This window comes from Eulemur rufifrons, chromosome 29 (genome assembly GCF_041146395.1).
Source record: "Eulemur rufifrons isolate Redbay chromosome 29, OSU_ERuf_1, whole genome shotgun sequence".
NCBI classification, from domain to species: domain Eukaryota; kingdom Metazoa; phylum Chordata; class Mammalia; order Primates; family Lemuridae; genus Eulemur; species Eulemur rufifrons.
Window position 1 is genome coordinate 42487324 of NC_091011.1, and position 25756 is coordinate 42513079.

At 41.0% G+C, this 25756-nt stretch overlaps 1 non-coding gene across 1 annotated transcript; it reads right to left on the bottom strand.

Moving 5' to 3' along the window:
- Nucleotides 1-2392: 2392 nt before the first annotated feature.
- Nucleotides 2393-2521, bottom strand: LOC138377723 (small nucleolar RNA SNORA31). The gene has a single exon (XR_011231878.1). It is a non-coding gene; the product is annotated as a small nucleolar RNA SNORA31 (small nucleolar RNA).
- Nucleotides 2522-25756: the final 23235 nt, after the last annotated feature.

The window sequence follows — 25756 nt, forward strand, 5'->3', positions numbered from 1 at the left end:
TAGATGATGGTTATGATTCAAATTATTTATTTATGAAATATTACAGTTTTTGTTATTTATTGAAATACTAAATATTTTGAAGGACATTTGTGTTTCTTATGTGGTAAGAATCTTAAAAGGCTTTTGGTCTTTGTGATAGGATATAATATGGGAAATAGTTAAAGTCAGGAAAAAGTAATAAGAATTCTTTAGCAATAATACAACTTGGTCCTTAGCTACATCCTGAAATAAAAAAGAGAGGCTGGAAACTATTTCCCCTGCCAGCCAAGCCATCTGTTCTTCAGGCGGCATCACCAGGGCAACCATCAAATAGATGATGGGTCATGATCATAAACCTGACTGCATTAAAAAAAAAAAGATGATGGGTCAGTCTCTTACTAGAGAGGCCCTGAGTGGGAGCCAGGTTCTCTGCTAGATCTCACCTTCTTGACAGCCCTGAAGGGTGGTTCTTCTACTGCCATTTGACAGGTGAAGGAGTTGTGGCTCAGGGAGACAAGGTCACCTGTAGGAAGGTCACACAGCTTGTAGGTGATAGAGCCAGATACTCCCCAGGAGATGGAGGTTTCTGATGCCTGCCATGGAGAAGCAGGCAACAGGTGTTTATTTAGGGCTTTCTATTTGCCAGGCACTGGGCTAAGCACTGGATTATGTCAAGCGGGTCCAGGAGGAGTGGAGACGTGGGATTGGTGGAAGGGGAAATTGACATTTTGAGAGAAGAAGCTGTTTTGGTGGAGGGTGGCAGCAGTGGTGTCTTTAGAGTATGAGACAAAAGCACCAGAGCTGATTCATTCTTTCTGGTGTGCTTGGGCACTGGACAGCAGAATAACATACCCAGCTTTGAATGGTACTTTGCATAAGAACACACACTGGGGGTGAAGGCTATAATCTAGGTCCCGGGTAGTCAAGAAGATGTAGAACCTCTGATGAATAGGATAGTGATAGCACTGTTTGGCAGGGAGGGTATTTCAAGAGACAAGTTAGGATCAATATGGCAAGTGAGGTTGAGCATGATGCTTTGAATGGAACTCTATTCTGATTTTCCAGGGGCATTTCCAATGAAGAGTGTTGTGCTAGACCTGGGCTGACTAGGCTTAATCCAGAAGGTAGGTGTCAAGGGTAGTGTTGGGTTGAAGAGACTGGGTCAGGGCTACAAATTGACAGCAGTGGCCTTGGATGCAGGCTGTACCTTTGCTGCTGCTGACAAATTCTCAGCTCTCCACCCTACTCCAATCATACTCCCAGGATGGCTTTAAGATGCCCTGGTTCTCAGGTAGAATCTTAGGGAAGATGTGTTTTTCTTCTTCTTGCTCTGGGGCCTGACAAGAGGGACACTGGACTCTTCAATTGGCTTGGTGGACTAGGCCATTAAGATGCTACCGGACCCAGGTGCAATGGGTCTAATCTCAGCTGAGATATGAAGCTGTGGAGGACAACACCAAGTCATAGCCATTTACTACCAGTTATTGAACACCTGCCCTGTGCTGAACACTGAATTTATGCTTTACAGGCACCTTAACTCTCATCTTTATATCCTACCACAAATTTTCAGTGTGGATATTTTAATTCTACCTAACAGTTGGGACATTTAGGTTAAGAGAGGTAAAGATTCTTAATCAAGGTCTCACAACTTGTAAGTGGCTGAGGGTGGGTTTTCACTTGGTTTGTATGATTCTAAAGACAGTGTCCTCCCTCCTTTATAACTAGGTCTGGCAGGATCAGGCTGAAGAAATGTGTCCAAGAACATGGAATCTATATAAGGCCTAAAACTAGTAGGTCCAGGAGTTGAGAAGAAAAGCTGAATATGAAACAGAGACAATACTGGACAGAGTGGATCCTCATCTGTCTCTCAGTGCCTTGATGATGCAGGTGGCCTTCCCTGTAGAGTTACATAAGCACCTGGCCCAGGACATGGAGAGGCTAGAAGAGGAAATGTAGAGGGAGCTGGAGGAGCTTTGGGCTCAGCTGTTGCCCCCCTCCGACAAGGTGAGCCAACAAATCAGTGAGTTGCAGCACGGCACCCTGCACTCACCTGTAGACCTCAATGGCAGCTCTATCACCTCCCAAGTTGGACTCACATGCAAATTTTTCTTATCCAAATCTAACCCACAATCACATAAGAAAGGGAAGTAGTTCCAAATTAGTTAAATTAACACAGTAGAAAGCCACTGTAGAAGGAGTTGGATTTGGGATTGATTTTGGAAATAAAGCCAAATAAACTATGAAAATTGATAGTGAGGGAATTAGTATCACTTGAATATTTTTCCTTTGAACAAATTTTTTTTTAAAACTCAAATTTTAGATTCCTTTTTTGGAGTAAAACAGACTGTTCGCTGTTGACAAGATTATTTCTGAGTTGCAAAAGTTATCCACCCCCCTGCCATGTTTAAGTAATTCCTGTATTTCTTCATGCAATCTTGACTGCCACAATCGGATAGAAAGTGGAAGGACACTTTTTTCTTGCATCAGTAGTGGAAACCTCAGCAGCAGATATTAACTGCTCCAGGTATGTCAAATAGATGAGATGCCTCAGTATTTTTTTAACCATCTCACTACTGTTAATTATGCTCACGTGTTGGATCCAGGTTACTTTCTCTCTCTTGCAGGTATGTAATGATTTTGATAATTAACCTTTTGTAGCTCCAGCAGTGCCTGCATCCTGCCCCAGCATTTTGCCATTTGTGATGTCCTCACATCACTGTTCAGGGCATTATAACTCCCTTATCAATTCAAGGTTAATGTTTAGTCCTTATCATCAGCAATTGAATCCACTTCCTGCTTGTTAAAACTCTTTCCTCTAGTGACTGCCAGATCACTGTCTTTTCCCGATTCCCTCTCACCTTCTCAGTCTCTTTTTCCTGCCCTTCTTTTGGTTGTTTCTCTAGTATTGAATCCCCATAGTCCTGCCTTTTATTTTTTTCTCTTTTGCACTCCAAGGATGATGATGATAGATTCCACTATCTCAGAGATGGTACCAACACTCTAGTGGCTTGCAAGCTACCTAATAATAGCACCTGCTACTTGTTGAGCAACTACCACATGCCATGCACTTTGCTAGTATAATCTTTAATTAAAAAAAAAAAAACCCTAGAATCTTTTGAAAGAAACCCTTGATGTGGGTATTAATTATCCCAGTTCCGAACAAGGATTTTGCCTCACCCAGTTAGTAAGTGGATTTGAACTGGGATCATCTGACTTGTGAGGTCCTGCATTACCCGCCTCTGGTTGTTCACCAAGTCCTCCAGCGTTGGGGTCAGAGGAACCTCTGCATCACCATGGCTCCTGGCATCATGTCCCACTCCTCCTGACCTCCTGCCACTGTTCTTTCCCTACCACATGTGGCTCTCTACACTGCTGCCAAAATTATCTTCAGAAGGGAAAAAAATCAATCTGTTCCTGCCAGTTTGCTTTAAAACATCTCTTGACTCCATGTTGCCTGCAGAATAAATTATCTCTTTGGTATGCCACCGAGACCCTTGACATCTTGCAGTCAGCTGTTTTTCACAGTATACAAATGGTTATTTTTCAGAAGGATATGGATGCCTTTGAAATGCAGAAAATACAAACTTATTTCAAAACTTGACTGAATTCATTTTGACTTTTAAAAAAAGTTTTAATTTTTAATGAATTCATTTTGACTTTTTAATCACATATTTTCTCAGTCCAGGAATACTAAAAAAGCACAACTATTATCATGTGGAGTTGCAATTTTATGTTTGGTAGGAAAGGGATGCTCATGATGTAAATTTTGGAATCAATTAGGTCAGATTTTTATGAAATATTTCTTCTAAGTTTCAGGGTTTAATGATTTAAAATAACTTTCTTAGCTGAAGCTGAAAGAATTCTAGGATTCTAAGTTCAAGGGTGTGCCTGGACTGATAAATTTGATTAAATTTGATATTTGGGAGAGGAAGGAGGAAGTGTTGTATGGTGGAATGATGGAAGAATACTGGCCCCAAGGCCTGTATAAAGCAGGGAAAGGTTTCATTCTTTGTTCTCAATAATTCAGATAAAATAATTTTTAAATGCTTCTGGCTCTTTTAATAGACTCCAGTAAGGGAATTAAGGCAGTGTCAGGAAAAAGACATCATTTAGTAATACTGCAATGTCATGCTATGAAACTCTGTCTTCTATTATGAGCTGTGACAAAAGGCAGAATGAGAAGTATTTTCCATCCTAATGAAGCTACTGATTCTTCAGGAAGCAACCACCAAGACACTGGTCAGTCTCCCATGAGAGAAGCAGTGTATGGAGGTTAGAGACAGTGGGCTATGGGTTCAAGCAGATTTGGGTTCAAATCCTAAGCATACACTTGGTAAGTACCTGACATTAAACAAATCAAAGCTCTGAGACTCTGTTTTTTGTTCTTCAAATGGGAACAAAGCACACATTTCAAAGTTATGGTGAGGTTTATAAGAAGTCAGGTTCAGAGTTAGGGACTTTATACAGGTTCATTTGCTTTTCTACAATGCCGTGCTTCCAAATACCTCCAGTGTAATATGTTTAATGCTTCAGTCTCTCTGACTGCAAGTGTCCTTAGGGCTGATTTAGTCCACTTAGTTTACTAAACGGAAACTCAAAGAAGTCTTATAGGTTATCTGCAGTTACATCGAAAAGGAAGTGTATGACCAGGATCCGACCTATTTTTCCTTTCTAGCATTGATTTCATTCCGTATGATGAGGAAATCGGACACCATTCAAGTACTATTGAAACAGAAAATTCACGTGGATGTAGCAAATAGTCCAGTGCGACTGGATGCCAGCGCCATGCAGGGAGCCGGGGGTTAAGCAGGTTCTTTACCTGGGGTGCTCACAGCCTGGTGCCGGGAGGCACAGACTTAACCCAAGATCCGTAGAACAGGTCAGGCTGGAATAACTGTGAGTGCCAAGTGCTTCAGACCCAGAGGAAAGAGGGATGCATTCTGCCTGGGGACAAAACAGAAAGACTTCTGGTGTCTGTGGGGCAGTCTGCCAGCTCACCGGTCATTAATCCAGCACTAACCTGTGGAGCAAAACGTCTGTGTCAGGTACCATGTCCTACTAGCTCTGAGAATGGGAGGAGAAATAACATGCCAAATAATGTACAGTCACAGAGCAGGGACAGGGATAAGATGCAGAAGAAAATAAAACGGCTCTAGGCGATCATTTTCTCTAAAGGAGATATAAACAACGGCATTATTTACAGTGCGCCAAGCCTGGCAGCCTCGGAATAGCAGGAATTGGGCTCATTGTTCTCTGGAAATACCTGTTTTTCTGTCACATCTCTTTTCTGTTAGTCAAGCACACAGACACAGCTTTACTTCTCACCCTCTTCCTCCTCTGCCCCTTCCTTCCCTCTGTACACGCTCTCCTGCCACCCATCCCCCTTTCTCTCCCAGCTTCTGGTCTGCAGTAGCATCTGCCTCTCAGCAGCAGAGGCTCCTCCACCCCTTCGAAGCCCCGCTGGGCCCTGGCTGGAATGAGGTCACTTCTCTGCACTAACTCTCCAGAATGTAGGGGCTGTGGGCAGAGAGAAGGCTGAGAACAGCCAGGGCTGCCCGCGGCCCCTTTGGCGCTTTCATTATTTCTGCATCGCCTCTTCTGTCCAATTTTGAGTTCTTTGTAACCAGAGAGCAAGTCAGTGGTGCTCAACTGTGGTTGGTCATCTGCATCTTCAAGGAGGCTTTTAAAAAATGGGATCAGCCAGGCCACACAGAGACCCACCGATGCGGAGACCCACCGGCAGGGAACTCTTGGTTGGAGACCAAGCCTGGGAATGTTTGCTGAAGCTGCACGGGTGTCTCTGCTGCTGTGCAGGCAGAGTTGAGAATCACAGGGGTTCGTTCAATTTTGTGTAGAGTTTTCATTGAAAAGTTAATTTTGTGAGCTACTGTTATAAAAAGCCGACGAGCAAGCTCCTTTCACATATGGAAGAGTGAAGTTTAAAGATTGTGAATGACTAAGAAAATTGCGATTTCAAATTACAAAAATTTTCAAATAGTTTTTGATATTTCCTCCTTTTAAGGTTGTGGGGAACTTGTGCTTAGTTGGGAAGTGTCCTGCTCAGGTTTTCAGGTCTGGAGGGGTGGGCAGTGGATCCTGGCCTGGGCGTACAATCTCTTTTTTATAATCGCAGTGGTGGTGTCTGCATATCAAATTTTAACTTATGATACTAATAATGGCTAACATCTTAAAACTCCTAATGTGTACCAAGTGCTCTGCTAGATCTCACTAGTCCTCTGATTACATCTAACCCCTGTAATTGTCTTGGAATGTTGTTCCATGGCTTCCACTTGACAGGTGAAAGAACTCAGGCTTAATGTCACTCAGCTTGTAAATGATAAAGCCAGGATTCTAAAACAGATCTCTCTTATTCTACAGCTTAGATTCTTAACATGAGAGCTTGTGAGAGCATGAAGCCGGTGGGGAGGGCTTGCTAAGCAGGAGGTAAAACACTAGCATGCTTGAGTATACAGACCAAAGTGATGGCTGGCACCAAGGAGGCTGGAACAAGGAAAGAGGATTAGACAGATGATTCCTGAGACAAGATATGGTTATTCTGGGCTGTTTACCTGCTCACATTTAAGACTCCTCTCCTTTTGGCAGAGACAGTTGGAGGTGAGCCCTGATCTGTGCTCCAATGAGTACATCTGGGTAGAGGTGGGAGGTAGTTAACTCTGACAACAGAACATTCCACTGAGATGCCAGTAGTGTACCACTTGGGGGAGGGGATGGATAGTCCCAACTTTCTTTGGCCCACCAGAAGATTTGGCAGAAATCCTGATCTTGGAGATCCTGAGCACTGACCAACTTTCCTTCATCATATTTTTCTGGAGCACCTTCCATATGCCAGGAAGTTTGCTAAGCATTGGATCGTGTCAGTGGATGCAGGAGGAATGGGGTCCTGGGAAGGGTGTTCTCTGTGGAGGAAGGTGACAGTTGACTCTAGGTATATTGCATGAGCGCTGGACAGATGGCCAAGCCATGCAGTCAGCTACCTGCCTAAAGAGGGTGTGGCAAAAGAGCACCTGGCTGGAGTTGGGCCCTGGGCAGATAGACAATCATGGGGATATACATGGCAGCTGGAAGGAGAAAGCCAGGGGGCTGGTTAGGTTGAATTCAATTAGCTTGAATATGGCAGAAGAATTAGCTAAAATGAAGACCATAATCACATTTTGTAAAATTCTTTCTTCTCTGAGAAACCACAGTTTTTGCTCTTGAAGCCGCCTAATGATTGGATGAGGCTCACCAACATTGTCAAGGGTAACCTCCCTTACTTAAAATCAATTGCTAATAAATCTAATCACATCTACAAAATACTTTCACAGCAACATTTGGACTAGTGTCTGACCAAACAACTGGGCACCATGGCCTAGCCAAGTTAACACATAAAACCCAATCATCACAAAATCCTTAGACTGCCTGGAAGTAGGGGTCAATGGGTGCTGCTAAGATGAGACTCACTATGGATGTGATGTCACCAAATATTCCTGTAAACTGGATTTGGAGGCTTACATGGATAGCAGTGGTCTTTTGGGGTAGTGAAGAGGAGTAGTAGCCTGCCTTTACTTGCTGATTATACACAACTTTCCCTAGAGAGGCCCTCTAGGCCTTTCTCATCTCCACAACTGCCCCCAGACGCCCAAGATCTCTGCCAGGACTCCCAAGAAAGCGTTCTCTTACTGCCTGAGCTGGATCATGTTGCTGCCAAATTTTCAGACTAGAGGATTTTCTGGGCTGGGCAATTTCCTAGATAAGATTTCTGCTAGGCCTATTTGAATGCTGGGAATATAGCAAGAGATTAAATTAAACTACCTAAATTAGGTGGCCCCCAAATGGCCTAAATCAGTGCTGCACATTAGAACCATCTGGAGAGATTTTAAACATATGTATGCCTTGGCTCTACTGCCTGAGAGTCTAATTTAATTTGTCTAGGGTAGGATACTACTATAATTTTTTAAAAGATTTTTTTTCAGTTGATTCTAATATACATACAACCAGGGTTGAGAATCACTGGCTATCTTAGGTCAGGTTCCCTAGAAGCAGATGTAGGCTGTGCATTTGCCAGTTATTATTAAGGATGTGTTCCAAACAGAGATTCACAAGGGAGTAGGGGAAACAGGAAAGGGTGTGGAAGGAAGCCAGGCAAGGGCAGCACTTCAGAGGAAGTCCCAGCCTTAGCCTGATCCCACAGCAATTTCTAAGACATAAATTATACCCAAGAAGAAAAGGAGCAGAGCTCTCCTACTCCACTTCAGTGAGTTGCTGGGAGAAATATATACTTCCAGCAACTGCCTGCACTCTATATAGGTGAGGAGGCTCCAGTGCTTGAGTTCTATCCTCTGAAGAAGATCACAGGTAGCAAAGTTAACAACAAAGCCTCCAGAAGCTGGAGCATTAGTGCACAGAGTTGCTAGAAGGGATCCAAGGGGGATTTTAATGGAGTACTAAGGGCTTCCATACACTAAATAAGTGGCTATTATCACAGTTTCAAGGTCTGCCTTGGTGCTAGTGGTTTGTGTGAAGCTATTAGGGGAGTGTCTTACACAAAGATTCTATTTCAGGAACTTAAATAAAACAATCTTGGCTGCTAGTAATACTTTGCAAATATCAAGAATTATGAAGGGATTGAGATTTTTGCTCTACTTGCAAACTAACAAGTTAGACAGTTTCATCAATGCTGGCAGAAGATATGAGACCCTTGAGTCAGAGACAAAGGATTTAATTATGGTAATAGCCAGAGTATCAAAATTTTTTTGCAATGGTTCCAGGGTCCTAATTTCCACAGGGCAATAGGAAGAGGACTAGGTGACATCTGCTCATGCAGTGAGTGAATTGTGTCACAGAGAGGAACCTTGGGATTAGAGAACCTGAATCTTTTATAATGAGAAGTAAGCAAAACTTCTCTTTGCTCTAAAGAGAAACATTATCTTTATCTTCCAAGACTGCTCTATACAACCATTCTTGAAAAGATAGTTCCGTACAAAGGTAGTCAGTGCTTTTGCTTGCAAGATATGCAGAAATATGAGGGACCTATGAAGAAATGTCTCCCAACAGCAATTAGGTACAGGGGCAAAGCAATCTTTGGCAGCAAAACTCACATTGGTGAGTATGCACCCCACAATGACATTGGGGGCCTTGGCTTTCATGTTTAAGGCTGGGCTGGGTCAGGTTGGCCAGGATTGGAAAAAAGGTAAATAGAATCTTCAGCTGCTATAAGAGTACCATGTGACATCCCTCTTATCCTTCATATGGAGTTTGTTATTAGAATCATTAGGGTGGAGAAGTAAGGGATGGATTAGTCATCTCTAACAAACCTCAGGAATAACTGCATGTCTACATATCCTGGGGTCTTTCATTAGGAGGCTGCTGACCCTTGGCTGGCATCTGTGAACATCCTAACTCATAACTTCTCAGAGAGTGGCAGGCCCAAAGAATTCTCATCACTGATTCTTAATATTCAATATTAATAAAGTTTTTAGCTCATTGCAACTTACTGTTATCTTATTTGATGCTCTTAAAATAACAAATATCCTCCTCCTTCTAATCTTCGTTTCCTCTGTAACCTTCTACTTCCTTATCCACACCAACTGACCCAACATACTGAGACTTCTATTTTGCCTAATCCTCCATAGTCTTTGTCTACTAATCTACTTGTGGTTTTATTTTCTCCTTTTTCCAATTTCACCCCTCTGGCCCATAACTTTAGCAACTCTCCTCCCAAAATCTTTGTTTTCTTTCCCTTTCATCTTTCCATATATGTGCAACAACCTTCAACCTTGGATCAACCAACTATTTTCTTTCTTCATTGCTGGTTCTGACTGTCAGGTATTTTTTGGAGAAAATCTCTTTCTTGATGCACATTTTGTGTGTGTGTGTGTGTGTGTGTGTGTGTGTATTTACCTTTGCTGATCCTAACGATTTTCAGCAACCCTCAGAAACCTTTTTTATTTGCCTTTGTGGGTATTTCAAATATCACCACTTCATGATATAATGACAAACAACCTACATTGCCTCTTTTGACAATGACCTCTTTTGATTTTCTTATCTGTACTCTAAGTAAGGTGATCTAAATAAGGATCCTTCCACACACAGACTTTGAAGCATTAAATATATATGAGGTATTTGGACGTGTGGTACTTTCAGTAATAGTAATAAGAAAAAAATATATATGAATACCCAGGAAAACAATTTAATTTTATTTAAAGTTATCATAATGTTGCAAAATGTATCTGTTATTCAGGTTATGCATGAAGAAACTAAGTCTCAGAGAAGTGACTCATTTAATGTCACACAGTTACCAAGAGTGTTCCTGGGATTTGAAACCAAACCTGTTTGAATCTGGTCTGTGCTCTCCAATCACCACATTCTGACTCTGTAATGGGAGACTGTCCCATGCAAGACGATGTCCTGGTGATGCTGCCTGAAGAACTGGTGGCTTCACTAGAGTAGAAAACTATTTCTATCATCCCTTTTTATTGCAGGGCACTAGGGAAGCCTAAATTGTTCTGTAAATTATACTGTTTTACATTAGCGGTGACTTTACTCCAATTCCCTATTGAAACCTACCAAACAAGCTAGAGTCGTTTTAAGTGAATTGTTGAGAATGAGTATAACATCTTACCCTATTTATACATGCCCTGGGCTAATTTCCTTTCCACCACCCACCTTACGCACACTATATACACATGTGCTCACTCTAATACAAAACCAAATTTATTTTTCGGCCCAGATAAACTGTTGTTCTCAAAGACTGTATCCTTGGAATGACGCTGCCTAAAAAAGTTACTTAGCATGCATAAGTGCTGAAAGTTGAAAGAGGACGTTAAAGATATATAAAGCTATGTAAGTACATTATGCTAAGTGACATAAACCAGTCACAGAAGGACAAATACTGCATGATTCCACTTACATGAGGTATCTAAAATAGTGACACTCATAGAAGCAAAGAACAGAATGGTGGTTTCCAGGGGCTGGGAGGAGGGGGAAATGAGGAGTTTTTAATCAATGGATATAAAATTTCAGTTATACAAGATGAATGAATTCCAGAGATCTGCTGTACAACATTGTCCCTGTAGATAACAATGCTGTATTGTACACTTAAAAATTTGTTAAGGGACTAGATCTCATGTTAAGTGTTCTTACTACATTTTTTAAAAAAAGAACAGTATAATACCTTATATATAGTTGGCCCCCAAATTTTAAAGTATGAGAATCCTTTTTTAACATCAAAAAAGTGCAACTCCATGTGAAAATAGCTATGCTGTTTTTGGTATTTATTCCATTGATTGAAAAACACATGAATAAAATCAGTATGAATTCAGTAAAGCTTTGAAATGAGTTTATATTTTCTTCATCTCAGCAGCATCTATATCCATCTGAAAAATAATTACTCATAGACGTGTGAGAGATAGCTGAGTGTAAGGGAGGCCAGACCAATTGTTAAGGGCCTTCGGGGACACTCAAGAAGATTGAAATTTATTCTGTCGGCAAGAGGAAGCCAAAAGAGATTTCAAAGCAAAATAGCAAAATTTGATTGATTGTATTTTCTGAAAGATAATTTTGGCAGCAGTGTGGAGAGCTAAGTGGCATGGGGAAAGACAGTAGCAGGTCAGTTAGGGGGTACGTGGTGATGTCAGGAGCCGCAGTGACACACAGATACCTCTAACCCCAGCTGGATGTGGGGCGCGCCAGAGAGGGCATGGCCAAGGGTGTTTCTATATTTGGAAAATGTGTCCAGGATGGGATCGTGAGAAGAATAAGAAATAACAAAGGAAGCGACATTTTCTTGATTGATTTGTTTTGGTGTGGGGAATGAAATTGGAATAGGGAGAATATATATAATATTGAGTTGGATTTTATATATACATGTGTGTATATTATATACATTTAATATATATATTCAATGTATACAATATATATATAAAGATCAGAGCATGGTCTATAATCAGGTGATGTCCATTAAGCAGCTATTTAGGGATCTAAAACTGCTACCTGAAGCTCTTACTCATACTGCCTTAGTTTTAGACCCATTTGCCTTTCTTTTTTTTTTTTTTCTTTATTAGAAAGATAACTAAGAAAATGTAATACCAAGCAGACTATCATAGTGAGAGACTAGAGCTTAATCCCAGAAGAACCTTCTGGGAAATGATGCAAAATACATACTCAAGAGGTTAGGCAGCTCAGGTGTTTATATGCCAACTCTCAAGAGTTACTGGTTGAGGGCTATTTCTCCGGGTGTTAATTCCCCTGCATTTTTCACCTGCTCAGCTAGATAGCGAGAGCTATTGTGTTTCTGGCAACCAGCCCCTAGTCAATAAGAGGTAAATACCGGCAGCTGGAAATCACCTGGAGCCCACCAAAAGGACTGATGGATAGTAGAGGAAGACTGTGCCTGCTGCCCCAGTCCGGTGGGGAGAAGATTGTAAACACAGTTAGCAGAAAGGCAACCCTAGACCTCTAAGAGGTTACCTATTAAAACCAACAGGAAATGTAGAAACAATATAATCTTAATGGAACAGGAGGGGAAAATGTCACTGTAGACCAATTAATTGGGCTAAAGTGTTTAAAGGAAGCTGGAACGGTCATCAGGAAAATACAAATCTGGGAAAGATACAAAGCATATCAGAGCTGTACTGCTCTGGACCCTGCGTGCTATTATTAGCAAAATCAGTTATCCAGTGCCTACTAGAATATCAGTACTTTAGATCAGGGGAGGGCAAACTTTCTGTAAAATGCCATATAATATTTTGGGCTTTGTGGACCATGTGGTCTCTGCTGCAGCTATTGTCACACGAAATGGGCATGGCTGTGTTCCAGTAAAATTGTATTTATGGATGCTGAAATTTGAATTTCGTATAGTTTTCATTTGTCATGAAATATTAATGTTCTTATGCCATTCTTCAACTACTCAAAAATGTAAAAACATTCTTAATTTGTAGGCCATACAAACACAGGGAATAGGTCAGAGTCAGCTCGTGAGCCACAATTGGCTGACCCCTGCTGTATGAGTGAAGGCAGATGAATATCTCCATCTGTGATAGCCTGAGACACTGGTCATTTAAACATCTGTCTCACCCAGGGACCTTACTAGCTCTCAGCAAACTGTGCTTCACATAACATGTATCATAGAATCTCAGACACATTGCTGTTGGCACTTTCTTAATCCTAACAGTATTTTTGTTTTGTTTTTTCCATTTTTGACATAGGTTTTATGACTTTTTTGTTAAGTCCCATTTTTTATTATTCACATATAGTAATAGTCATATTTTAAAGTATGTAATTTAGTAGTTTTTAGTATATTCACAAAGTTGTGCCAACATCATCTAATTTCAGAACATTTTTCATCACCCCAAGAAGAAACCCCATACTGTCAGCATTCCCCCTTCTCTTAGCCTTTGGCAACCACTAACCTACTTTCTTTCTCTAGAGATTTGCCTATTCTAGACATTTCATATAAATATTAATAGAATTGTACAATATGTAGCCTTTTGTGCCAGGATTCTTTCATTTAGCTTAATGTTTTCAATGTTCCTCTATGTTATAGCATGAATCTGTGCTTTATTCCTTTTTATGGATGAATAATATTCCATTGTAGGCATATGCCACATTTTGTTTATCCATTCATCAATTGATGGACCCTTAGTCGTTTTCACTTTTTTGACTAGTATGAATAATGCTGCTATAAACACTCCTGTCTAAGTTTTGGGTAGACATATGCTTTCAGTTCTCTTGGGTATGCATCCAGGAGTGGAGTTGCTGGGTCAAATGGTAACTCTGTTTAACTTTTTGAGGAACTGCCAAATCAACAAGTTTTAAATCCCCTATATCACGACTGCCACCTGGCTGACAGTGATTGTAAACACAATCAATTGTAAGAAGCATTCTGATTTTGAAGAGGTTGAAATTTGAAGAAAAAGGAATGCGTCTTAGGACTGATATATAAGAATTTGACTTCCATTGTACATTTACAACTGAAGAACAAAAGCAATGGTAAATCTTGTAGGCATAAGCCTTCTGATCCACAAATCAGATGATATTTCTTATTGCAAATTAAGATATTAGCCGTGAGTACAAATATAGGCTCAGTTCTATGAATCCTGTCAAATCACTGGACCTGAGGGGTGGTCTTGGGAACCTCTGACACACAGTATGTTAAAAATTTTGAGAAATGAAATTGCTCTTCAGCTTTCTTTTCGTAGAAGTATCCTACCTGAGACTCAGTAATTTAAATGAACAGAATTTATTTCTCACACTTCTGCAGACTAGGAAGTCCAAGATCAAGGTGCCAGTGGTTTGGTGTCTGGTGTGGGTTGCTCTCTGCTTCCAAGATGGTGTCTTGTTGGTGTGTCCTCACATAGCAGAAGAGCTGGCAGGGTCAGCCAGCTCTCTGACTCTTTTGTAAGGGAATTAATCACCTTCCAAAAGCTCCACCTCGTAAAACTATCATTGTGGGGTTTAAGTTCCAACATATGAGAATTTTGGAGGGACAAATACATTCAAACCACGGCAGTGGGGGAGAGCAATGTTTTCCTCTGAAGAGTCAGTGGAGTCTGAGTTGCTGAGACAGTGGTATTTGATTTGATTTTGGAGATATAACAGTAGAGAATGTACAGATATACCCTGTCTGGACTATTGTGTGCTTTGGGAGGGGGAGGATAATAAGAGCATATTTGAACCATCCTCCAAAACTGGAATAAATATTGAGGTTAAATAGTGCAGACTAGGTGGCTGGCTAGATCCTAAGGATAGAAAACACCTTTTATGCCTAGGGTGCGGTAATTAGTTCTGAAGAAGACCAAGTGGGAGAAATTCTGGTTTGAGCATGGCTAAGTGATTGCTGAAATGAAGGCCATTGGGTTCCAGTGATATTCAGGAGTTAATATCAGAGCAGCGGAACTTTGGATATCTGGGAATATTCTTATCTGGAATGTAGGCACCTCTGGTATATTATATTTTGGAAAAATTTTTCTTAAATGCAGGGACAGTTTGGAGGCAGGACTATTGTTCTAATCACTATGGCTTCAGAACAAACCACCCCAAAACTTACTGGTTTAACATATGTTTTGCTCACAAATATGCAATTTGTCTCTGCTCTACTTGGTGTCAGCTGGGACAGCTTAAAGACTGGGGCTGAAATCACCTGAAAGCTTTCTCACTCAAATGTCTGGCAGTTGATCTTTGGAAGATTCAGGCACCTGGGGGCTACCAGAGCTGGGGCTCTTGTGGACAGGGGTTCCTCTTTCTCTTTATGTGCCCTTTACATGGAGTCTCTCCAGAATGGCAGTCTCAGAGTAGCTGGGCTTCTCATATGCCTCTCCTAAGGCATGTGTCCCAGTAAACAGAGAGAGCCAAATGGGAACCAATTGCCCTTTTGTGATTTAGCCTAAAAATGTATGCAGTGTAACTCTGCCTCATGATCTTTGTTAAGGCAGGTACAAAGATCTAGAGGAGTGTCAGCGTGGCATTGTAAGAAGAGCATGTGGGATAGATGTGACTATCTTTGGAAAATACACTCTGCCACAGCCCACCTTCTGGCCACAACAATCATCTCTCTCCCACATGCAAAATACTCTTCCTCTCCCCCAAGACTCCCAACTCTCAGCCCTTTAGGGCATCAGACAAAGCCCAGGATCTTGTTCTATAAACCTTGCCTTGGTGAAGATGAAGCTCACTGAGTACAGTTTCTTGCGTGTGGCTTCTTGAGTAAAATTCCTCTTGATCTGCAAGATCTGTGAACTCAGAAGACAAGTTCTATGCTTCCCACACACCCAGAACACAATAGCAGAACAGATTTAGGAGAAATGCTATAAACACTACCTTTCAAGTAGTTCCATTCCCAAGCAAGTTTGAAATCAGCCAGGCATATGCTATGTTACCACTTTCTTGATTAGAATTCAGTGCTAATGCCTAGAAATGATTTGGCTCTTGACTCTACCCTCTAAACTCTTGTTTTCTCTTCTGAGTTATCATTTTTTCCCATAATAAATAAATAAATAAATAATGTCTGCAGCAGAGTAATTTTCTCAGCCTACTTTTAACCCATAGTTGTCTGAGAGGTGAAAGGCCTCTTTTAATTTTGTACTATCTTTGTCTCTTTTAGTTTAAGCTGACTGCTTATTCTATAATAATATAATGTTCTCAGAAACTTCGTAAAGCTCCTCTAAATCTTACTGAGTTTTGCTCCATTGGACAAAAGCCACACCCACAAATCATTGAGATCAGCCTTTCTCTACCTTCAGCTCTCTGTAAGAGGGCTGTATGACAGTGACCTTAAAATTCTCAGAAGCACAATATTGTTTAAAGAAGAGGGTCTGTGAGGCATACCTTTAAGATTCTTAGGGGATTTTTGTCTAAGATACCACCTGAAATCTTCCTATTAATATTTAGATCATGTATCTCTGATGAAGCCCTACATTTGATCTCTGCCATTTTCAAATTTTATAATCATCTGTCATTTGGAGAGCTGAGAATGAGAAATGTTGTGCTACTACATAAGAGTCTCCCTTTCTCTAGCTTCCAATAACATTTTCCTCACTTTTCTTTAAGTCCTCACCAACAACTTCCTCAAGGGGCATCATGTTTCTATCAACCGTTCCTTGAAGGCCCTTTAGGCTTTCACTAATACCTTCCTTAAGGTCTTTCCAGCTTTTCCTGACAACCCAATTCCAACACCATGTGTTTTAGGTTTGGTTATAGTATCACCCTCTCTTCCAGGTAACAAGATCTGTTCCAGTTAGTATGGCTTTGTAAGACACCACCTAAATCTTAGAGGCTTACACAATAACAACAATATTTATTTTGCTCACAAATCTGTGATTTGGAAAGCACTTGGTGGGGACAGCTAATCTCTGATCCCACTCGGCATCAGCTGAGGCAACTTGAAGTCTTGGGGCTGGAATCATGTGAAACTCTCTGGGTTGGTGCTGAAAAGATTGAAACAGCTGGGGGCTGGCACATCTGGGCCTCCTTTGGCATCTTTCTCTATTTTTATGTGGCTACTCCATATGACCTCTCAGTATGGCATCTTGAGGATAGCTTGTCTTCTTATATGTCAACTTAGGCCTCCCAAGATGCAGTCCTATAGCCAATGGAAGCCATATTTTATGACCTAGACTCAGAAGTTACACAGAATTACTTCTGCCATGTGTTAATGTTTGAGGCAGTTACAAAGGTCTGCCTGATCAAGGGAATGGAACACAAATCCCATCCCTCAATCACACTGTTAGAAGAGAATGTGGGGTGGGATATGATTGGTGCCATCTTGGAAATTCCATCTTCCACAAATATTAAGTTCCATATTGCTACAAGTTGTAAATTTGCTTTTCCTTTCTCACCCTGGTGCTACTCCAGAACTTTTGCATCCCAGCCACATGCTTCTGAGGAGTATTCCTTTCTTCTGCTACCTACACTGGACCACACATCTGTGACATTTCCTGGGGATGGGTCTGCATTTATTCTTCCCTGGAGTATGAGCTTCAAAGTTAGGGTAACTTCCTGGTAATTTTAGCTCCTGGAGAGTAAGCAAATGGTGAAAATCCATTTTTGACCAGGACTTCCTGTTGCTATAATAAGTTCATTTAATCAATAAGTATTGAGCATCTGTTATTAGCCAGGCACTGTAACATAGATACAGGGGATTGGCTTACTGCCTAAGAGTTTACAAGTGCCTCTCTCTCTTTCTCTCTCTTTCTTTCCTTCTTTCCTTTTTTCCTTCTTTCTCTCTTTCTCCCTCCTTTCTTGTCTTTCTCTCTCTCTTCTTACATTTTTTTCCTCTTTCACACTAAGCTGCCTGGGGTTAGATATCCCAGTTTCTCTTTTCTAGCTATATGACTTGGTTAAATTCCTTAAACTCTCCAGGACTCTCCTAATGTGCAAAATCAGGATCATGAGATTATTGACAGAGTGGAGTTGTGGTGAGGATTAAATGAAAAAATATGTGTTAAATCCTTAGACTTGGCACATATAAAGAGCTCAATTAAAGAACAGGCTAATGTGATGGTGACCAGGAGCTGAGCAAGTGTGGATCTAAGTTGAATGAGTCCTAAGGCCTATGTCATTTGAGGGGTCCTTTTAAAAAAGTTCAAAACTGCTTGACACACGTAAGAACCAAAAAGAACATTGTGGCTGAAGTGTAAAAAGCAAGGGACACACGGGATGAGGTGAGGTCAGAGAGGTAGTCTAGGGTGAGTCCATGTTGAACTCTATTGACCCCACACACACTCCTTAGTTTTGATTTCAGTCTAAGTAAAAGGGCAAGTTTCTGGAAGGTTTTAAACAATGGGTTGATACCATCTAATTCATATTTTAAAATATAGTGTGTCAGCTGTAAGGAGAATGGCGTCTGCAGGAGCAAGAGGGGAGGCAGAAGACTGTTGAGCTGGCAGTGGTGCAGAGGAGAGATGGTGGTGCCTTCGGTTGGGAGGCGGGTAGCCACAGAAAGGTAGGACAGAAAGGGATGAATTGGTCCTTTATTTTTTGAAATAGAGTTAAAGTAGTTTTGAATGGATTTAATTTGAAGATAAGTGGGAAAAAATCAAGAGGACGCTCAAGTTTTTAGCCTGAGCCAAATTATGCATTTAGATGTGCTAATACTTTTAATTAGTCTTTTCCTGGTTTTAATCCAGATTACATTCTTCCTTCTGATTATGCACCTATTTCCATGATTAATCTTTCAGAGTGCTAGGAGTGCTGACTGATAACCCTATCCTATGTACTTCCTTCTTCATAGAGCTCTTCCAGCTGCTGCTTTCTAGGTTACTTCTTTTTGCCAAATCCAAAGGTCAAGTCCCCTCCTCTTCAATATCCCCTCTCCTCCTCAATGTCCCCTCCTCCTCAATTTCTGTGAAGTGGAATTCAGCTGACCCATTCTCCTGCTTATTGAAATGCTTTCCCCACCTGCCTCCAGCTCATTGCCCTCCCCTGATCTTCCCACCCTACCCACTGGTGGTTCTGTCTGCCCTATCTTCATCTCCTGCCTTCCCCTCCTCTGCCAGCTTCTCTAGTATTGGACTCCCTGGGCTCTTTCCTTGCATTTTAGCTTTCAGTATTGTGCCCTTGGCAACACCCACGATCTGTGTCATGATCCCTTATGCATCTATATAATGATGAGGGCACCTAGCATTATTGCTGCCTGGCCCTTTGCTAACTGTGGTACACATTATCTCGTTTAACCCATTCCTCAAACCCTGTGAGGAATATGTTCTTATCACTATTTTCAAATGAGGAAACTCACTCAGTAAGGTGAAAGATCTTGTCCAGGCTCTCATAGCTAGTTAGTGTTAAAGCTGGTGGTTTAACTCAGGCCTGGGTGACTCATAAGCTGTTGTTATAACCACTCTGGTTTACTGCCTCTGAGCTCCAGCTCTATTTCTAGACCTATACAGCCTAGATCTGCTCCCTAATACACCTGTACATCCCATACCTGTACATCCCATATAGGTAATATACCTGTACATCCTAGACCTGTTGCCTAGTGGATGCATGTGTGCCAGCACTTCAAACTGAAATCACCATAATAACCTCCTCAACCTGGCCCTACAACAAAAGTCTCTTCCCCTCCTTAACCCATCCCCACACACTCCTGTATTTCCCAAGGATTACCTTGAGGGTTTACCTCAGTTCTATCTTTGCATCTCCATAATCGAGTCATTTTTTGACTCCTAACTCATCTCCTGCTGCTGATCTCTGCTCAAATCACTTGGTCCTACTCTCTCAATTTTAGAGTTATTTTTTGAAAAAAAAAAATCCTGTCATTCTGCTTAAAAAAACCTTCTCAAGTCACTCAAGCCTCTTTATAATTGTCCTAGCTGGTCCCTACTAACATGTTTTGTCCACATGCATATGATTATTTTTCAGGTACCTGTAGATACTATCAGGATAAAGGAAATCCAAGTTTATCTGGAGGTAGACTCAAATCATGGTAGCTTTCATTATCTATTTCCTCAGTCAAAAGCTTACTGAAAGTACAATTGATGATGCTCGAATTCTTGTGATGCTAAAAACAGAATACTCATACTTGAAATCTATATACCAACCAAATCAATTTTTTTTTGATAAAAATCCTCTTTTGGTTTGGTATCTTTGAGAACTTTCTTAACCATCATTGTTCCACAGCTGCAGATCCTGAGGCCAAAGCCATATTCTTTTGTATAATAGTTTGGGTTTGTGTGGGAATATATGGGGACATGAGGTGGGGAAGGGGTAATGTTAGCTTAAGTGCCTGTACTCAGTAGGAACTGATTTCATTCTTAATAGCTCAATTCAAAGAATTTTTTTATTTTTTACTTTTTTTCACTTTTTTTTGTGATCCACCACTAAGGGTCTCAATTCAAAGAATTTTAAAATGTCTCTAGCACTTACGATAAGTTCTAATAAGTAAACTGGGCAGGAGTCAAGTAAAAATATTTAACGACAATATTATGGTAATAATTTTATACTGTTAATACATTGCAATTTATTCTTCCATTGTGTCCTGTAATAAAAAAGAGAGGATGAAACTGGTTTCTATCTGAGCAAAGCCACGTATGTCAGTCAGTCTCATACTACACGGACAATACATTGGGCTTAGAGGCAAACAGATTTGGGTTCACATGCTAGATAAACCCTGACCAACATTCTGACCTCAGAGAAGTCGTATTTTTGAACTTCAAGTCCCCCTGCCCCTCCCCTCAAAAAGAAGAATAAAATACTCTTTCAAAAGATGTTATCAGGTTTAAATAAGTTTGATCTTTCAAAGACTAACAAACAGTATTTTTCCTACTTAAGAGTGCCATACTTCACTAGCTCACATCTGTTTAGTGCTTAGGATTCCAGGGCTGAATCGTATCTTAAAGTATTTTAATTAACACTCACCAGTTGGTAGATGTGGAAACCTCAGGAAGGAATGCAAATTACTTATTGTTACATCCTAAGCAACTATGTGACTGGGGCTTACCTCACTTCCTAGCTGTGGTTTCCACTTTATGGATGGGGGGATTAGCCAGTAATTAAATACTGATGAAAAATCAACATTGAATTGAATTGAATAAATATTTGAGAGTTTTCTTAGTGCTCATGAGTGTAGTAGTACTTAAGCTAGTTTCTTTTCTTTTTTTTTTCTTTGAGATAGAGTGTTGCCTATGCTCAAGTGCCCTGTCATCAGCCTAGCTCACAGCAACCTCAAACTCCTGGGCTCAAGGGATCCTCCTGCCTCAGCTTCCCGTGTAGCTGGGACTAGAGGCATGTGCCACCAAGCCCAGCTAATTTTTTCTATATATTTTTAGTTGTCCTGCTAATTTCCTTCTATTTTTAGTAGAGATGGGGGTCTTGCTCTTGCTCAGGCTGGTCTCGAACTCCTGACCTCCGAGTAATCCTCCTGTCTTGGCCTCCCACAGTGCTAGGATTACAGGCATGAGCCACCGCACCCAGCCAAACTAGTTTCTTTATCAGAAGATGCTCCCAATCTAAGGAGACAAAGACTTTAACTCAACCTACTTGACTACAGTTGGGATGGGATAGCAGCTGAAATAAAAATTTGAGACTGCAGAGGGAGGAAAGACAAAAGGGAAAACTTTCCTAAATCTGTTGTGTGCATAAGGAAAAAGTCTACTATTTTAGCCATTCTTTTATCAGTTCAACAGATGTTTAAGGAACAAGTCTTTACCAGGTACTGTGTTCAATTTGATCAGAGCAACAGAAGGCAAATAATGTGCCAAACAGTTTACAGCAAGGGTGGGGGGTGGTGAGGTAAGGAGAATAATTGCCACCATAGGTGATGATTTCCTCATTTCCTAATTAGCATGTCAGCTCCAGTGGGCAGGGATTTTTGTCTTTCTTGCTTATTACTACATCCCCAGGGCTCACAACTGTTCTTGATACATAGTATGGTCCAAGTAAATATTTGTGGTATAAATGAATCTAATAAAAAGAGATGTAAAGAAATATAAAACATACTGGCATTTGCAGAACATTAAAGCAGGCAATCACCAAACAGTAGAAAAATGCACCCCCGCCTTATTCTCTGTGGAAACGAGAGGTCAGCAGCCAAAACTTCCTCCATGATTCAGAGTTCCATGTATTTTTCATGACCGCCTAGCTCACAGATGTAGATTTAACATGTACATTTCCATCCCTCCTTTCTCCCAGTGGAATTGAAGTTTAAGGTGGAATTTTTTGGCAGCAACAGATTTTCAGACCCCTTTACAGCCCTGGCAGGGTTTTGCAAAAATGATGTAATCTCCAGCCTGGATGAAAATACCCAGACATGGGAGGCTAAGAAGAGCTGAGTGCAGCCTGCAACCTCTGAGGCTTGCAGCAATCAATTGTATATCCTGAGCATCAGGGGGCAGCTGGACACACAGGAAACTTGCCTGTGGCTTGTAACTGGGCAGAGTGGGGTGAGTTGGAGGGAGCGTGGGGAGCACCATATGGGTAATGTTTGTTCTCTCACCTCTTATAGTTTACCCTCCTCCCCTTCCCCTTGCCTTCTTTGCAGATTTCCAAGTGGATGTTTCTTTCTAGAAGCAAATGACCCAGAGTACACAGATACATAATGTCATTTTGTTTATTTTACAAATCATGTTATAACCACAATAATGAAATCCACCATCTTAATAAGTTGACTGCCATTTTTCCATGTGCTATCTACCCTTCATCACATTTGCATAATTTTGAGATATTTGTATTCATAACGGAGGTCAGTGGTTTCTACTCTGGCTGGACACCGGAATCATCAGGGGAGCTCTCAAAGATGTGGCCCCACACCAGACTCCCATACCCATCAGTTCCAGGTGAGGGACAGGTATCTGTTTAGTATTTTTCAAAAGCTCCACAGGAGATAATATGCAGGCAGGGGTGAGAACTCCTAGAGCAGATTCAGTTTTGTGTAGCATTTAGAGTTACAAGTCCATTTTCTGTGCTGAGATTATTTATAATATCTTTGCCCTTTAGATGTTTAGGAGATAATGTTTAATGGACATGACTATGAAAAACATTTTCCCCGAAATACTAAGTATTTTTTCTTAGTTTTACCTGGCACTGAGAGGTAGAGTTGCAGCCAGAGGCGCTGGATTGAGCTGCGGGCACGACCAGGAGCAAGGCTGCTGGTCTGCAACTGTGGTGGGAAGCTGAGGGGAAGAACCACATTAGATCACATACTGGTAATCACAGGTGCCTTTTTTATAGCACCCTTTTGTGCAAGGCACTGTGTTAAATATCTCTAATCTTCTAGTTATCTCTAATTTTCTTAACTGTTGCTGGAAAGTTCTTTTTCTGCTTACAATTGACAGGAGAAAGAACCAAAGTTCAAGGAAGTGAAGCAACTTGCTCAATTTCACACAAAAGCAAAAGAACACCTAGCTGGTTCTCCCACTTTGGCTATTGTTAGTGTTAAAAGATAATTTTCAAAAACAGTTAAAATCATGATTCTTATAATAGTGGAAAACATTTTCTCCCTGTAGTCTCCTAGGTTCTCCACCTGGGGTCCTTCAACGTAGACTGACAAAAGACAGACAGACTAATAAGAGAAAAATGAACAGAAGGTTATTAACATGTGCAGAGCACATACACACAAAAGCACTCAGTGATGAGTAATAAGAGGTGGTTGGAACTTAAGCTTATATAGTGATTAGGAAAGAAAAATAAATTTATAAGAAGTGAGAAGACAAAAAGGGAAAGTGTTTTAGGCTTCCAAGGGCAGCATATTGTGGGAAGGTAAAGACATGGGGAAACTATGGAAGATAAGGGTTGTTTCACTAAAATTTCTTGTGTAGATTCCTCTCAGTGCCATCTTATTTATCATCTTCGGTGATAAGGTTGTTATCCCTTTCCTGGTACAATAAGTGTGTGTGTGGGTCTGGGCCTGGAGAGACACCTTCACAAGGGGAATTTATGATCTGCTTGCAGGCAGATGGAGGGTGGGGCAGAGAACTTTTCTTATATCTGCTTCCTCTCAATTGCCTTCAGCTCAAAATAATCGTTATACCAGAGTAGCATGTTTCGGGGCAGCATACTCAAAATCCCTTCATTATGCAGGCTTAAAAATGAGCACATTGGCCGGGCGCGGTGGCTCACGCCTGTAATCCTAGCACTCTGGGAGGCCGAGGTGGGCGGATCGTTTGAGCTCAGGAGTTCGAGACCAGCCTGAGCAAGAGTGAGACCCCATCTCTACTAAAAATAGAAAGAAATTATATGGACAGCTAAAAATATATATTAAAAAAATTAGCCGGGCATGGTGGTGCATGCCTGTAGTCCCAACTACTCGGGAGGCTGAGACAGGAGGATCGCTTGAGCTCAGGAGTTTGAGGTTGCTGTGAGCTAGGCTGACGCCACGGCACTCACTCTAGCCTGGGCAACAGAGTGAGATTCTGTCTCAAAAAAAAAAATAAATAAATAAATAAAAATAAAAATAAAAAAAATAAAATAAAAATGAGCACATTTAATTAATTCATGGGGGAATCAGGCAAATGTTATAACCTGTACAAAGGAAAAGTCAAAAAAGCACAAATGTATATAGAATAAAAGGGTAATTGAATTGAATGGGCAAATGGAGGGATTTCCCCCCACCTCAATAGATTGACAAGGAAGACAATGAACCTCTACAGAACAAGACAAAATTTGCAGGTCTATCCGTTACCTACAAACTTACAGAGTTCAAAGTCAATGGACAGGCCTAGAACCCAGTAACTGGGAGGGGTGTGTCTTCTACACAGTGCATACTTTTCCATTGAAACACAAATTCTTTTCTGCATTAGACACCTGGTGGGAGGATGTCCCAAGGAAGGGAGGAAACCCCCCTGAACTCACCAAGTAGGTTTTTGGCTTCACCAGGGAAAGAATTCAAGTGCTAGCCAACTAGTGACAGAAAATTTATTGAGGTAGAGACAGACAATAGATTCTACTCCACAGACAGAGTAGGGGTCCTCTCTCGAGCAAGAAGGAGATCACTTATGGGGCAATGTTAGTGTTTTTTAAATGTTCAAAAACCCAGTACGTGACCAACATTGTCTTGTGGTCAGGCCATAAAGGTTAATCATAAGCTGCTGTCACAGAAAGGTAAGCACAAACAGTTTGTAAGGCATCTGGCTTAGTAATTCATCGATCCTTGGCAACCCAGCTGGCAACTTGCTAGCGACTTCCTTGGTCAGGGTGGTTAATGTCTGGTATGGGTCAAAATGGCTGCATTGAGGCTCTCTTCACCTTCCTTTTCTGCCTCATCCCTAGATTAATAACATGGAGGCCTTTAGAGTGCTATGGACCAATGCAGGGATATACCTATGGATTGAAGTTGGAATACTAGTTATAATACAGAACAAGATAATTTAGGATTAACATGGCAGAGTTTAGGGACAGCACCTAAAATGGACACCATAGGTTAAAAGGTCAATGCTAAACTCTTGTTGATCTCACAACTACTTTACACATGATCATCAAGGAAGATAACTTGTCTCCCAGTTTCATGGGAGGAGATAGGCCTAAACTTCAGGAAATTAGAAATCCTACCTCCAGTCATAAAGATATAATAAATGTAGCCATTTTATCTTGAAAGCATGAATATAATGGATTGCGTCCACTTAGCTATAAAAAAGAAGATTTCTTTTGTCTTTGCAATCCCTTGAGTGGGCTGCCTGTGATGCACATCGCATTCTGGTTTAATGCTTATTCAATAATAAAATTATTTTCTTTCTCTTCTATCTCTGTAAAGAGGTTTCCTGGGTTGGGAGGAGATTTTGTTTGTAATTATCTTTCCCCAACAGTAAACACTAGAGTAAGATCAAACTGAAGAGACTTTCTGAGTGTATCA